The 16,817-nt window shown below is 42.7% G+C and overlaps 1 long non-coding RNA gene across 3 annotated transcripts; it reads left to right on the forward strand.

The window, feature by feature from the left end:
- LOC110402962 lies at positions 343-9,469 on the forward strand. Of its 3 annotated transcripts, none has more exons than XR_002441422.1 (3): positions 343-1,328; positions 3,503-3,614; positions 6,711-7,396. It is a non-coding gene; the product is annotated as an uncharacterized LOC110402962 (long non-coding RNA). The 3 variants fall into 3 exon arrangements; XR_002441421.1 differs by having other exon boundaries at positions 344-1,328; positions 6,726-7,396; XR_002441420.1 differs by lacking the exon at positions 6,711-7,396 and adding an exon at positions 8,705-9,469 and having other exon boundaries at positions 345-1,328.

Here is a 16,817-nt window from a genome sequence, read left to right on the forward strand (position 1 = left end):
AGGCTCTTAGTGCCTGAAGGGCCCAAGAGAACAGCTTGGGCCCTGCTTCTCTGGTGTGGCACTGGTTCTGGGTTGTTCTGAACACAGTGTGGTGGCCTTGCACTGAGGGATCTCCTCATAAAAAACATAAAAAACATAAAAAACATAAAAAACATAAAAAACATAGAATCATAGAATCATTTGAGTTGGAAGGGACCCTTGAAGGACATCTAGTCCAACTCCCCTGCACTGAACAGGAGAACCTACAGCTCGATCATGTGCTCAGAGCCCCACTCAGCCTGACCTTGAACGCCTCCAAGGACAGGGCACCCACCTTCTCTCTGGGCAACCTGTGCCAGTGCCTAACCACCCTTATTGTAAAGAACTTTGTCCTTATGTCCAGTCCATCTCCTGCTGGGGTCTGGAGAAGGCATCTAGGGGCGCTCCTTCCCAGTCTCTCCTACACACATCCACTTTTTAATTTCTGCAGTCCCCAGGAAACCATCGGTGCCATAACTCACATCGTACTGGGAGATGCTGTGATGACACCCAACATTGTATGCAATTCAGAACCTACTTTGAAGTGTGCCATTTTCGCTGTGAAGCAAACCAGACCAGCACCTGCTTACACAACAATAGTTATCCCTTTTTCTAAATGGCTGCTTTATTAGCAATTGTTCATTCTACTTTAAAAGGTGTAAACAGATAGATGGCTTCACCACATAAATCACGTTCACATGAAGATAGATGTGCTTTCTGCAGAAGTGAAATTTGTGCTGCCTTTTGCTTACTCCTAATAATAGGAACGTGTATGCAAATTTCCTATCTCCCAGCAGCTACAATAAATTACTCTGGAGCACCTGAACCCCTTCCAGCTTGATATAGAAGTTCAAAGGAAAGGTAAATATATCTCTTTTCTTTTTTTCCCAAAAAGGTAAGGCAGGTGCACTCGATAGCTTGAGTAAAGGTTTTAACCCCATGTTAACAGATTTGATGGTGCTGCGATCTTGATTCCATACCACCTCCTCACACATGGATTGCTATTCAATAAGCAGGCAAAAATGTAAATGACACAGGCACAAATAAGCCCCCAAAGATGTTATTGCTCTTTATGTAAGAAACAACCCCAGCAGTGGCCCTGAGTAAATCTTCAGCTGATATTTGTTGCCTCTGATTGTCACGGTCAGTCCCAGTCAGCTTCTTTCCCTACATACTTCTTGGGCCTAAAGCTGTTCTTGTTGCTGCTGGGGTCAGGTGGCTGAGGTGTTCCTCTGCAGAGCTAGCTCTTGTCACCTGGGTGAATGTGGACCCTGTGCAGCTGTTTGGGTGTCTTCTGGGAGAAGCAATGTGTAAGTAAGGCTGTTGTTATGCGTTGTGGCTGGAGTACTGTGTTTACTAGGGTCGATATGCTTGAACTAAGTTGATTATTTGTAGAATGGTGCTTTTTTTTTTTTTTTTTTCTTTTTGGGGATAAATGGATGTACTTCTTCCTGTATTTTCTGACAGTTTGTTGAATCAATGCAAGTCCTCTATGTGAGGGAGAGGTTTTGGCTGTTGTTTAATGTTTCCTTCATTAACTAAGTTTGTATGTGAGTGTTTGGTGATTTGTTCAGGGCCAACTATGATGTTCAAGGGTTACTTTGCTATTCAGTGCTCTGCTGCTGTATGTAACTCTTGCTGTTATTGTATGTGTAAATATAAAGAAGTGGTAATGCATAAGCCTGTATTTACAGAGTTGTGCTGTTTTGTTTCCTTCTTCTGTTTGTTTTTCACTATATTGCTTCTCCTGTAGCCTTGGTGTAAAACAAGGGAAGCAAAACACATTGGTTTGCTGCAAAACTTTGGAAAGCAGCTGAGTGTTATGCTTCTTCACCTATACAGTGTCAGTGTCTGTAGGATGTACTGTTTATTCAACTCTGTTAATTGTAGGATGCTTGTGGAAGGAACTCCAAATAGAAACTTCAGTTTTCGTAGTTAAAGAAAAAAGATGGCCCAGTAGATAAACTACACCATGCACAGCATTGTTTCTTATTTCACATTAGCTCTCTTGGCACGTACCAAATGTCCACCAGACGCAAGGGAAGAACTGCTGTCTGCTCTGGTGGTGTACGTGCAGCTGCATCCCCCGAGCTTCCACAGCTACTATCAGTGGTGTCACACCATGCACAAGACCTTCAGCTCTGAGTGATTTACCTCTGTGCTAATAAGGAAAGCATTTGGACTTCTGCCTGTTGAAATAAGCTCTCATTTGTCATATTCTGTGTACCTTTGCCTCAGCCTGCACCATGGTAAGAATTAGCTTCGATAATTTAAAGCTCTCCGTAGGTATGTCTAGCCATCTCAGCTACCTTTTTTTAGGCTGGATTGCTCAGACTAATGGGACCAGAAATTGTTCCCACTGTATTAACAGGCTTCCTTAGCTGTTTTTAAAAGCTAAAATACTTTTGATTTTACACAGTACTGAGAAAAGCCTCTGTTGCCTCTAAAGGTGAGATGTCAGAACACTGACGGGCATGTGGGGCTGATTGGGCTGTGGAGGTGTTCAGGAATCGTTATTCTGTCCAGTGCAGTGCTACCCACTAATATGACCACAAACTTTATCCTGCAAGTTGTGCTCTCTGCTTTCAGCTCAGAGATTTAAGGGCATTGTTTTTCTGATAGCTTGTTAAGAAACATTAATGAGCTTTTGGAGCTCTCAACAGAAAGTAAACTCATTTAAAACTAGAAATGTGTGATTTCTCTAGCACATGGGCCAGGTTTGAATGAGGAACTGGTATCACATCTGCATGACACCTATTAACTCTAAGGATAACATTAGGATTTCTAGACCAGAAGCTGCTCCAAGAGCAACTGCTGAGTGTGTGTATGTATGATGTGTTACAGAGTATCTGTGTCTTATGTCACATGTGCCATGGAGGGACAGACAGACAAGTGCTGTGGCCCGTCCAGGCTTTCTTTCATGCCATTGCAACAGAATGGGCAACATTTGGTGGCAGAATGATCAGATTCGTCCTTCTGTATCTGCAGCAAGTGAGCTGAGACTCTGGCTTCCAGGCACAGTACAACATCCCTGGCACTGCTCACCAAATAGCACCAACTTTCACCGCTGCTTAGTGTTGGCAGCATTTGCATCCATTGTGTTGGCAAGAAGGATGTCTCCTGAGAGAGCAGGGGAACCGGTCAGCAAAACTAACTGCTGAATCTGAAGTAGCAACCTCTTTCCCCTCACCAGAGGAAATTGGACAAGGGTGAATTTACCTCTTTCTCCTTTGAATTCATCACTCAGCAAGAAATTCTATTGTAGCAAAGCATTCCTGCTGTTTTGGCATAGCAGCTGCGTTGCTTTCTTGTCCTGAGAGAATCATTTTGGTAACAGAAAAGGAGGCATGTGATCTTTGGAGACAGAAGAGTTCTAAGGGGAAGGGAGCAATCTTGAGTGTTGTATTGAGGAGAAAGGATGCTTTGTCGAGAAGCAACTTGAATCATAACATGCTTACATCCAGATGGTCTTTTTGGCCAACAGTGCATGCTGGTGACTTGCTTCACGTGAAGTAGCCAGGCCTGCTGTCACCTCTCCCCATGGTTGCTGGATGGTGCAGCATTACCTTCAGCCATGTGTCGTGGCAGAAGAGGAGGTGAGTTCAGTGCTGGGTGCCACTGCCATGCCCAGCCAGAGGATCTACTCTTGGGGTGGGAGCAAAAGTAGGTTAACTTGCACAGAGCTCCTCTGTAAATTTGGTTTTTAAGTAAAAGAAATTGCTGGAAGCTCTCAGTTTTGCTTTCCACTGGCCCTGCCTACATTCAGTCATCCGTGTAAAGGAGTAAAATGGCAAGTATCCAGAATTTCTGCTTTCTCAGATACTTGCCAGATCTGTAGGTGATAGAAGTAGGGCTGCACACATGGTTTTTGCAGCTGCATGCAGGGACTGCCATGCAATGGATTTGCATTAAGAAGCAGAGATATGCTGGATGCCTCTGGGGCTCAGCAGGCAGATGGGCACTGAGCAGGACCATGCCGCAGGTCATAGCCCTGCTGCGCACCAAGGAACTGCTCACTGTTTCAGAATTCTTTGCTTGGAGAACTCTTGTGACAAAACAAGGCAATGTGAACTAGATGTATCACAGCAAAAGTGTATATGACAGTAATCTCCTTTTTCTCCTAAGACCACTGCATGAAATCAAGTCTCATAGTTGAACCTAGACGCTGCTAGTAATCTCTCTGCTGTCTATAATACAGCTGTGGATGTGATGTTTCAGCAGTACTCATAAGCTCTGTTAGCCCTATGTCAATGCAAGAGCCACTTCTTCCTGTCTTCCAACCCTTGCCAAGGCACCTGGGTGAAGGCAGGCTCCTGGTTCTGAGAGGGGGAGAATGTGGGGCTTCTGTGCTGGGATCCATTGCAGGTGTGAGGCTGTGGCTTGATCTGTGGGCAGACATGCAGTGTCCCTTCCTTCTATAAATGTTTTTTCTTGATTAATGGCCTGTATCTCCACTTTGGTTTCAATGGCCTAATTTAGAGCAGTGCTATATATTTGTATCCCTACATCCAGCAAAATGTCCTTAATTATATGTCTTTATATGCCTGAGGAAAATTTCAGGTTTGAAAATAGATGAAGAGAAGAAAGATTTCTATATTTGTAGGGCTGTGTTTTTCCCATATACTATTTCGCATAAAGACATCTGGGGTTGATTCTCATTTTATGGTGAGGCTGCTCTACATGAATTCAAAAGGGAATCTGAAGCATGAATACTGATGTTTTCTGCTAAAGTAATGTGGTGACACTGGCAGAAACAGGAGCATGTTGGAGTCCAGCTGTTTGAGTCTGATGGACCTGTTCTGATGTGTGGTCCATAGACCTACCACCACCTTCCCTGTGTGGGAGTGCTCAGATGTGATTCTTGTAGGGATCATGTTTCTAACAGTCAAGGAGATCTTGGTTATCCTGATTTCAAGAACTAGATAAAAGGGGGACTCCACAGCCCCTCAAATACAAACAGTAGAAACTGTTGTATTTCCCTGCTGTGAAAAGTACTGTCACTACAGTGTTTGTTACAAGTTTTCAGTTGTACTTGGCCATTTGAGCAGTGTTTGACCATGCAAAATATATTATGTTAAGATGCGGCTTGGTCTTGACTATCGTCTGTTAAGCATCTTTTCTTTGTATTCTTCTTCTCTCAAACATGCCATATTTTCTTGGCTTATTTGTAGTACCTGCATGGATACTTTCTTCCTTTTAGTTTTTCCATAAATAATCTGTGCAAAGGTCACCAACTGCATGCTGTCGTTTTTCAGAGCCCATTCAAATCACCTTCCTACAAGAAAGTCAGAGTTCACTCTCCTCTAGAGTGAAGAGAAAACACGTCAAAACTTACACGGATTTCTCTTGTTTTTAGTGTGTGAGCTACAGTCTCTTCCATTACCCTTCTAAAACAAAGCTGGAAAACTCATCGAGAAGATGCATTTGTTCATTTAAAAATGCTGTTGAATCAGGAAATGAAATGGAAAAGTAATTTATGCTTGCTTTCTGGTGTTTTTTATTTAATGTTCTGGGAGATAGTTCTTTGCTTTGTCACCACTTCAAAAAAGTTTGAAGTGAAGGCAGAATTGATTGAATGTATGTGATAAGCAGCTGGATTGAGTAGCATGTCGTACTTCTAATGAAATACGCTCTTGATTACATCTATTGATGACATCTCTTGGGAGCCAACCCTGTGCTCCTAGCTGCTGCACTGGTGGCTGGAGAACATGGCTGAGGTTTGGTGGCAGATTCCAGGTGGGGAACAGGCAAAGGTCTTAGCTGTGAACACAGAGCTCAGCCCAGAGGCTGCTGGCAGGGAAGACCATCTGTGTCTGGAGCTTCACAAAAGGAAGCTGTAAAGCAACCCTGTCTGCAAGGTCTTGAAAGCAAATTGCCCATACTTCATTCTCCTTGAGAAAGCAAACAGTGTCAGGTTCAGAGTGAGAAACTCTTTTTCTTAATAAAGAGATTAATGCTCTCCTAAATAAATGGGGCATTGCTAACTTCCAAGTAAGGCATATATCATCTTCCAGATTTAAAGGTGTTTGAAACTGTTTGCATAAAGCTATGGAGTCTGTAAACTAACTTTTCAGAGGGTTAGGGGCAAACATACTATTATAATTTTTCAATTGCATGACAGGTTTGGAAAAAAAAAATCCTAAAAGCTCTTCTAGTCCAAAAATGATACCTCACACTGGAGTTAATGCCTCTCTAAAGCAGTCTCTTAACAATAGCATATACGTACAACAAGCCTTTTCTTAAATCCTGGGAAAGCAAAGTATTTTTCTAGTAAATGCTAGATGCAGCTCTATGAATTGCTGTGGATTAAACTAGGTTCTGATATCTAGCGTTGTTTGGCTCCAGTAATTACCTCTGTGTGCTTGCTTCCCCTTATGGATCACCAAAGGAAGCTCAACTGTAAATGAAAGCAGAAGACCAAGCAATATGCTGACAAGTCTGATTTCATGGTTTCATATAGCAGAAACAGAGGGAGAAGAACAGATGGGTATAGTGTGGTGTCTGAGATCAGTGCAGTAGAAATGAAATGCAAGAGTGAGGCTTCAGGTGATTCTTGGGACACGATCAGGAGGTACAATCCAGTTAAACAGGAAAGCTAAATGACTTCCTGTTAGTAAACTTATTGGCTTTGTTTTAAAATTGAGCCTGAAGATCATCAGAGTGCAAAATATTGCAATTTTTTTTTATTGCAGCAATATTTTTTCCAGATACGTGAGCTCAAGCATATGCTGTAGAGAATAGTGTGGTGGTAGAAATGTCAATTCAAACAACCAGGCACTAAAGAAGCTATCATAACACAGCTGGTATTGTTTGGGATGATCAGCTCTTCAGCCTCAAGGACAGCAGTACCTTAAAGAAGGCAACATAATTCCAAGTGCCAACGTCCATCAAGCTTTTTGCATTTCCAGTACTTTGAGCTACACAAAAGTAAACTGGGAAGGAAGAAATTGTGATAAGAAACTGTATTGCAGGACTATGGTAATGAGAAAATAAAGGCACTTGCAAGGTTTCAAAGTTCCAGGCTGCCACAGTACAATTGTCTGATGCTGTCACTGTGGAGAGCAGCTCTGGAGGAGATGAATACATTGAATGAGATGAAACAAAACTGTGTGTGTGTATTGCGTCCCATAGAGACCCACAGTGTTAGTGACAGTGCTTCATTAACATGCTTTGATCAGGGCAGAGGCTGGCAGCACAGCCAGCACCTACCTCCAACTACCCAACTCTTCTCCAGCTCTGGATGGGCCAATGCAGAAAGCGCTCTGGCACACCTCTGCACAGTGTGCTTCCCCTGCTGCCAGGTTATGTATGAGGCCAGAAAAAGCTGCAGGCTCATGGTAGCCCTCCATGCATACGGACCCTTAGAAAAAGAAAATAGTTTGAACGTAATTGTGGTTTTTTTTTTTGTTTTTTTTTTTTCTTGCTGCATTATATTCTCCTGGAACATATGAGGTTGGAGAACTGGTTAGTATTCTAGGCTAGGAGAGGAAAATTGACAAATGCCTTTACACAGTATAAGTTCAGGGCTGTTGTTGTTCAATCCACTTTAGTCCCTTATCTTAGTGTATGTATATTTAACTGTCTTCCAAAGTGGAGACTTAATCCTTAAGGGTTCCCTTGCTGCACATTATTTCTCTAAACAAGAGACAGAAATATAATACAGTATTGCCAAAGTCAATGATTCATTCTGATATGCTACTTAAAACACGCCAAAGACATTAGCTACCTCCCAGCCAAAAACTCTGTCAGAAATAAACATTGATCGGACAGAGTTCTGCATTAATTTTGAAAACATAACAACAGAGGGCAAGGACGTCCAGGGTTTTCCACTGCTAACCAACAGCTTCCACAGTGGGGATGAAGTATGTTTTCAGTGCTTACTTTTCTTTATACAAATAAAAGCAACATTTGTAGTGGTGGAGAAATTCAGAAGAATGCTAAGATTTAAGGCTCTTCTTTCAGTAAAGAGCTTGGAAATACATCCTTGCACATTGTACCTAAAATTTCAGAAATGCCTTCCTAGAGTCACGAGCTAAATTAGTATCTGGCTTGACTGATGTTTCAGCTGTACTACATACTAGGTCTGAAAGCAGCCCATGGCTTTGTGATTTCACATTATGAAGTGGCATTCATCGTGTACTCATACAGCATGCAACATCTGAATTAATCTTGCGTTTTCAGTCATCTGGCTTGCTTGTAGGTTCTCCACATTTTTATTATTTGGCTTACAGCTAATTACTCTGGATACATCAGACTATGCACTTTGTAAATACGCCCGCTTCCAAATACTCTGTTGTATCATATTCTTCGTGGAAGACTGTCAAATAAGTGAAGCAGTTGAATGAGAGAGCCATAGAAAAGAATGGGAAATAAATCACATAGTGTCAACAAGGAAGTGACTGGCTTTGTTAGCAAATATTTCTCTGATTATTATGTGTTAGTTATTTACACACTTGAAATGATGTGTTACCTGCTGCAATGCAGAATGAAGATCTGGGTTTTTTTTTTCCTGTCTGACTGCCATGCAGATTGACTTTAGCACACAAGTTCACATAGTGCAGAAGTAGTTCTGGTGCCTTTAGGATTCTTCCCACTACTTGGTGATGGTCTGGCAGCAGTCAGTTTCCAGTGCCAGGACTTCCTCAAAAGTATCATCAAGATACTAAGCCGATCTTTTTCCTAACAGATGCGTGCCTTCATCTGTGTGGATTAACAGTTGTGCCCTACATGCAGGACTAGAGAAGGACACGCTTGCCTGGCTATTGCTAGTACACTCCGCTTCCAAACAGCACGTACGAAGATTGGGAGGATGTTTCCTATCAATAAGTATTTTAAACCAAAGGCCTCTGAAATCTATTCCATTCTCCAAAGCATGGGAAATGGAGCTGAGTGAAGGCATCAGGTTGTAGCTGTCTGTCAGAGGCACATATGAAGTACTTACCCTCCCTTCAACCAAGTTTCTGGAACCTGGACTTCTTCCATGAAATCCACACCTGTATTTGACAGTTACTGGGATTTTGCTAAGGTAAACTGGACCTGAAGGAGGAGACGCTGCCAAAAATGAAGGATCTGATCATGTCACTGAAATATCTGGTTGGATTTGGAGAGAAGATTTTATTTCTTTAAAGTTTAGCCCCTTTTTCTTGCCCTCTGGAGTCTGCCCCAGAGGAGCAGTGTTCTAAGACTGGGGAATGCTCCAGAGGGCCTGCCCAAGCTTTCACCAGAAGTCTGCTTATAATCAACCTCATGTTGCTCCAGCGAACTGGGGACCCCCTCTTCCCACCACCACTGAAAAAAACAGCCCCTAATTTATAGAGAGTATTAGGCTTAGGGAAATAATTTTCCAAATGTTACTTCAAGAGTAATGCAAATTATCTGAAAATATGAGGATATTTGTTTAACTTCTTAATGTGCATTTCAGCTACAAAAATACATTCCAAGATAAGAGTTACAATTTGTTGTGAAGGAATAAAATATTTTTGAAAAAATGTATTAAAATTAAAATGTATTAAATGTATTAAAAATGTATGAAAACACATTTTGTTCTGTTTCTCCAGCAGGCAAATAAGAGTGCTGTTGTATTACATATGTAACTTTGAAATCATTGCAAGTTAGCTATTAAGGGAGAATACTTCGATTTGGAAAGCACGTAAGTATGCAGTTAGCTTACATGTGTTGGGAAACTGAAGTTAAACATCTGATAATCATAAATGTCTTTTTTTTTTTTTTTTTGTAAGCACATTCTAATGCCCTAAATACTTAAGGGAAAAAAAAGCACTCCCCAAACCATAAAATAAGAGAAGAACAAACTACAGAATTCTAATGGATTTTTTTCCTCTTATTGGCTTTAGGGAGGTCTACATTTTGGACTATGAATGTGTCTCAGCTGGATGGCTTCAGAAAGCTTTGTACTGCCCTATCAGTATCTAAAGGGAGATTAAAATCATATTGTTGTGCCTATGTTTGAAAATGGAGATAAGTTAAGGTTTGGCATCACTTGTGTCTGAGAAAACACCTAAAGTCTGCCTGTGAAGTGGATTGTTGTGCCAGTCTGTGTCTTGCCTTTCCACTAGAATTCAGGTAAATTGTGAGCCTTTGAAAACGCAGCAGCTCCCTTTTGCCCAGGTGAGACTTTGCAGCTTTTCCCTGCGTGCTCCCTGGAAGATGCAGGGTACGATGCTGACTCATCTCAAGAGGAACCTGAGTACCAGGAGAAGCTGGAGCCCCGTTAAAAATCACCCATGATCCTGCAAGGACTTCAGTGCTCACAATGCAATGCTGCAGACAAAAGTTAGTGCTGGTGCTTTGACTTACGAGGTTTGGACTTCTCAACTGTAAAGATGTTCATTAAAACCTCTGTGTATATTTGGGTCAACAGGGTATAGTTACTTGCATCATCTCTTGTTCAAGTGTTTTGATGATTTCTAAGCCAACACTGCGTAATTCAACAACCATGAGATTTTTATTGCCCTCCAATAAGAATAATCTAGGCACATCTGGCCTAATGAATTTGTTTGATCCAAGCAGAAAGTCTCATCTTTCAGATGTATCCATCTCTTCTCTCTACTCTTTTTTGTTATTTTTATCAGGGCTTATCGTCTGGGTCAGCTCCACTCTGAGACAGGTCAACATTGTGACTTGGCTGGGGATGGGCAAGAGGGGATGAGTTGCTCTGAAATCACGCTATGCCTGCAAGGACCTACTCCTTTGCCTTCCTGCAACAGAAGTTCTTGCTCACACATCTAATCAGTTGTAAACAACTGAAGGACAGGGTTAAAACCTTCATCACTAAAAATAAGGTAATGAAAATACCCTATTAAAAATACTATGCTATATTGGTGGTACAGCTGCAAAGGATTTACAAAAATTAATTGCGCTATTACTATAAAAATATCAGCACTGAAGTTGGTGCCAGTGTATTTTGGTCTGGGATACCACATATTCAGCTGTCTGGTATTTTCAGAAAAAGAAGTCTACTTACTCTCTTTCTGTATAGAAACTTTTTCCTGTCACTGTATACGCCTCATTTAGAATTCTTAATTTGGAAATTGAGTGTCCATGATGCAAAAGTACCAAGTCCTACTAGAAAATAGTTTTGGGTTGCTTCTTTGATCCAGAGGTTCCAAGAAAACAAATAAGTCACAGCTTCTTCTTTGGGAGCTAAAGAGCACTGGAAAAGTTTGATTACATCCAGGGAAAAATGAAGCGGGAAATAATGCAATTTCTATCAATAATGTTAATATCTCCAGAGTCTAGAAATTTTTTTAATGAAAATCATCAACAAATATTGTCAAGTTTAAATTGCTCTATTGTTTTCTTGATTTAGGTATGCTATTTGGTAAGAGACTCGGGATACTTAAACATGGAAGACAATTTGTGCAAAGTTGGAGGAAATACTAGAAATACTAGTGCAATGGGAGAAAATGTTGATAAGATTTTTAATGTGAGAACAAGTCTCCTTACTCCAAGGTGGAGATTTAATGTAGTTTTAGCCACTGATCGTCAGTACTTTACCTGTTATCAGGTGAGAAAGTGCAGGAGTGAATCTTCCCTTAGTGAGGTGTTGGAACAGGCTGCCCTGGGAGTTGGTGGAGTTGCCATCCCTGGAGGTTTTCAAGCAAAGGGTAGATGTCGCACTGAACGACATGGTCTACAGTGGTCACAGGTATGGATTGATGGTTGGACTGGATGATCTTGTTGTTCTTTCCAATCTTAACAATTCTATGATTCTGCAACTTCCCCCTGCTGTTGCCAGAAGCTAATTCTGCAGAATCTGAACCAAAACAATAAGTACTGCAGAAAGAATATCTGGAAATACATTTATCTGTTTGTAGAATGCTGCTGTGAAAACCTGCCTGAAAGGCTGGAAGCAAAGATGAACAAGAAAGACCTTCCTAGGACTAACAAACTAAGGAATGAAGCATCTGCCCCAGTTGCTGAGAAAAGAGTGGGAATGGATTTGAAAGACGACTGGCCTCGTGCGCAGCTCTTTGTGGCTCAGGAGCAAGATACTTCTTGGATGACTGTGCTGATTCTTCCAGATGTGTGAGTAGTTTTTAGTGCTGCTGAGACTTTGCAAGCAGGCTGTGAGCATCCTATCAACGTGGGCACTCTCTAAAATGAGCTTCGTTTTTATTACTTTACAGAGAGGTGTTTTCAGGGAAATGCCTGCAGATTTTGTCCTACAGAAAGAAGTCCTACAAGATGCTGGGTTTTGGCCCCTTCCTCTTATGCAGGAAGGTGATAGTGAGCACAACCAAGAATGCCATGTGTCCCTGGGTGGCACAAAGGAGCATTGTTTCACATAAGACAATCAGACCTTTCCATGTTTTACAGAAATAGACTTTTACCTCCCTTTTTAAACAGAGTCAGAACAGGTTTTTACAGTGGCAGAGTACTGGGACCCTTTGGAAAAAGCTCTTCCATGAGAAGGAGGCTTCTGGAGACCTGCTGGGGAAATGCTGTGGTGCAGGGGACCACGCTGTGACAAGAGGTTGCAGCCTGTACCCCTGTGGTTATATGTGCCTGCTGAGGCCTGTCTTTTTCTCTGTCCCTCTCTGAGCACACACCTGTATAGGCTGTGATATGGTCCTGGGCACGCAGACTTCTAGTCATATTTGTGGACTTCACCTGTGAAGGGGATTTTCAGTTCAATGAGTATCCCAGAAAATGCCTCATGTCAAATGCATCTTTCTGCCTGTAGGAGTGGGTGTCTCTGCTTCCTGCCCAGACTGCAAAACACTCCACCAATGATGGGATAAAGATTAACTAAAATTGAAAATAAGTGAATTTTCTCTAACTCTGTTTTTTCTTTCACTAACTGCTGTTAAGATGGAAATTTACTGCGTTACTCTTGGCAGTTTTGCCTATTTGGTAACTGGAGTCTCCTCATCTGGTGGGCCATTCCCATAGTTCCCACGTTGTACTCGTTCTTCCTATCGTATTTTCCATTCACGTATTACTTTCCTAATAACCACTTCTCAGGCTTCTCTCTTCATTTAATATTTCCTTGTGTGTTTGGCTAGGTTTCTCTGCACTCTTGGTGTGGTGTATGCCATGCCATCAATGGAACAAGGCAGCACAGCTTTACATGCTGGGTGTGGGGTTGCTCCTTTGGAGCAGTTCGCTTCAGTTGTGCATTTCAGTTTTCTCCAGTTCTGTTTTGTGGTAGATGTCTTCTATAGCTGTGACTTATTAAAATGGATGCTATCAGGTCTCGTAAGCAGTTGCAAGCATCTTGGCTTTGGTGAGGCTGCTTTCTCAGCCAGAGTTGCTGGAGCCCTGTGGTCTGGAGCCTTTACTCTGTCTTGTGGTTCACTGAGGCTCTCTTCTGTTCCTCGCTCCTGGCTGGACATGTTCCCTTGTTTGCTTTAACTAAGTATCTTAAGGAATCTTACTGGTCTATCTGGTCATTTGTGGCTTGGCAGTTTTGTCACTCTGACTATTGCGTGCTTTTTTCCTTTTTTACTTTTCCCTCTGTATGCCAGGATGTCTGAAGTACGGTCCTCTCAACTCAGAGCATCTCTTCAGCTCTCTCAGCCCCTTCCGCTCACAGGCTTTTGTGTGTTGGTCTTGTAAGGTAGAAAAACTCTTTCCATTATGACTTCCTTAAAGCGTACATTTATATTATTTCTCTAGCTTGCTAGTAAAAAACTAAAAGGGACAGAACTCATCTAAAAAATCATCAAGAGTCATACTTCAGTCACTTTCAGATTTTTGGCATACTCAAAACTGGAAAACGTTACTTCTCCCTAACTCTTTCTATGAGGAAATGATGGGCCTATCTAGAGTCTGAAGGCAGACACTGGCCATTACAATTTCTTTCACATCCTGCAAAAACTGATGGTTTCAGAGTTGGAGACCCTCTGATTGTAGCCAGTTGTTCTCAAAGACGTGCTGTAATCCTTTCCATTTCTTGTATTTCTTAATCACATTTGATAGCTTGGTAACTTTCTTTAACCAGAGTAATGTGTTAAACATTTTTTTGGCTGCCACAGAGAGAAATCTAAATAAATATTTTGCTGAACTAGGTTCCAGCAGTTTTGGTACATAGCCTAACACCATATATTGTGGTGTGCAGGGAAAACAGTTTGCCAAAGGGAACTCAATAGCAGCGAGGATCTTCTGCCAGAATATCTTGATTCTGGGACTGGATCAGGAAACTCACATGGGTCCTGTTCTGCTCCGGCCGAAGTCAAAGGTAAAGTTCCTACTGCCTGCAGTGGGATAAGGCTTATATTCCAACATGGAGCATATACATTCCCATTTCACACATTTTACTTCAAATTCTTACTCTTTTTTTCCTCTGTATTTTTAGGCTCCGGAGATATATGTACCATTGCTCTCTTCTGTACTTATCCTGGAAGGAGAGCCCCATCTGGGAACTGCTTTCCTCACCACTTCCACCACCTCAAAGCAGCTCCTGCTATGTGCCTTGCAGCAGGGCTGGAACTCAGCAGCCATAGTCTGGAGTGACAGATGAACAAGTTAGTTCATGAAGGGAGGAAAAAACTTATGAAAAATGAGAAAATAAAAATAAGAGCTTGCAATCATGTCAGAAGGGCCAGAAGTGGTGTCTTGAAAGAACTCATTTGTATTTCAGTAGTCCCTGTGTGTGCCTGGGGAGAGAAATCAGAGATAGGCTCTAGTCAAGCACAAGAGAGCAAACATGGGATCTCGGGATATTTACAATAGGAAATGAAACTCCAGCATCACTGTGTTGCAATGAGAGCTAGCACATTTGGAGCTTGAATGTGTCTTTCAGAGTCTGTAAGTACACAGATGACTATATTTAGCTCTGGAAATAAACACAAGTAATCTGATAGTTTTAAACATGTCAGGTTTTGTGTATCAGACTATAAGAACCCTTGGAAGAAGCAAGTGTAACATTAAGACTGATGCTGACTTTTGGCATGAAGCTTAGAAGAGACCTGGCAAGTCTAACACATAAGGTGATGGGCTACCAGGTGGGGACCTCTGGGCTATTTCCAGCAGTGCCGCACACTTGTGGCCTGACCTCATGCAAGCCATTCAATTTCCCTGTGCATTTTGATTTACTTTCTCTGTCTGCATTAGATACTGCTCATTGCTTCTCTTGGCAGCTTTGGGGGCTCTAAAGAGTGACCTCAACACATGATGTCCCCACCCCACCTCATCACATGCTGCTGGACAGCTCTTCAGTGTGCACTGAAACAAGGGCAGGATTCAAGCAGGGTCACTCTTGCTGCAGTATTCTCAACATAACAACCCTACTGCAGATGCTGGAGGGTTAAGAAGTCACCTTATGTACCTACTGCATATGTGACGTGCCATTTAAGCGATTGGTAGATTTAATGGAGTGGCACCAACCTGTTCCAAAACCTACCTGTAATATATACATTTTAGCCATCTTAACTCTAATAAGAAGTAAATAAAATACTGCACTGAAGTTGTTGGAAGCCATTAGGGTGTGGTCTAAAGCAGAACAAAATGCTGACAAAGACTTCATTGCAGTAGTGTCTAATACCTCCCTGGACAGGTATGAAGTTCTCTTCAGTGAACAAATATGTTTTCATGTTCTGCCATCATTAATTTTTATGCAGGGTATGTAGACAGGAAGACACAATGTTGTCAGTTCTTTTTCCTTCAGCTTTCAAAAAGTAAAAGGAAATCCCATGGCACTCACTGAAACTACATAGATTCTGGATGTTCAAGATTCAGAAAATGAATTTGAACTTGAAATGAAACAGTACAACAGCAGGGTGGGTTCTCAAAGGATGCTTTTCCTCCTGTAACTGTATTCTGTTATACCCAAGAACGTTTGCAGGTCTGGATTTGCCGTTGGTTTTCCATCTCTATGCCTGTTCCCATATACCTGAGCAACACCAAAGGGGCCCTTTCAGCTGAGTGGAGCATCCTCACTGACAGCAATATAAAATCCTTGTCTCATGCAGCCTTCCTCTGCGCTTCAGCAATTCTCTTGTTTCATGAACATGTAGCCTTATTTCCTGCCACTGTCACATCTATGACTTGAAGGTCTTTGCTGCAGTCTGACATGAGATATTTGTGAAATACCACCCAGCAAGAACCAAATACCGCACTCCTAACTCGCATAAAATTTCTGCTTATGTCAATGGAAGTTTTGCTAAGTGAGGCTGCCAGCTTTGACCGTGGGTTTGCAGCACGGCGTACACCGCAGTCTCTTGTAATGTTCAACACTGCTTTGTGTGATACGGGAGACAGCTTTCACAGAGATGTCTTACGGGAGAAAGTTATACCAGCCTGTTACTGGGACAGGGGAGGAGAACTGCCGACTGAGGTTAAAAAAGACTTCTATCCCTTTAGGAAGAGACGGACAAGGGTGTCACATTTCTTTTGGCACTGCAGTGCTACCGAATTACATCTGCTCTTCAAACGTTTTCCAGAGAGAGCCTTGTTAGACGCCACCACTTACACTCGAGATGCAAAACCCTCCAGCACGCTTAGCCCCTTTTCATCGCTCCATCCCCGCGGTATAACGCAGCCCGCAGCCGGGGCTCCCAGCCGCCCCGCGCCGAGGCACTACCTGTCCGCGTTCCCCCCGCCCCCAGCCCCACACCTGGGGCCGCCACGCCGCTCCCCACTCCATCCCGCTACTGCGGGGGCAGATCTGCTCCCGGAGCCGCGCGTGGCCGAGCCGGGGTCGGGGCCGTCCCGCCCCGGGGCCGCGTTAGCTGATGTAATCACAGCAGAGAGCGCTGAAACCCAACACCGCGCGGTGCGGAGCAGCGCGCCTCCGCCGCCGGGGGCTCCGCGGGGCTCGCCTCCCCCCGCCCCGTGCC

The sequence above is a fragment of the Numida meleagris genome, chromosome 7 (genome assembly GCF_002078875.1).
Source record: "Numida meleagris isolate 19003 breed g44 Domestic line chromosome 7, NumMel1.0, whole genome shotgun sequence".
In the NCBI taxonomy this organism is placed as follows: domain Eukaryota; kingdom Metazoa; phylum Chordata; class Aves; order Galliformes; family Numididae; genus Numida; species Numida meleagris.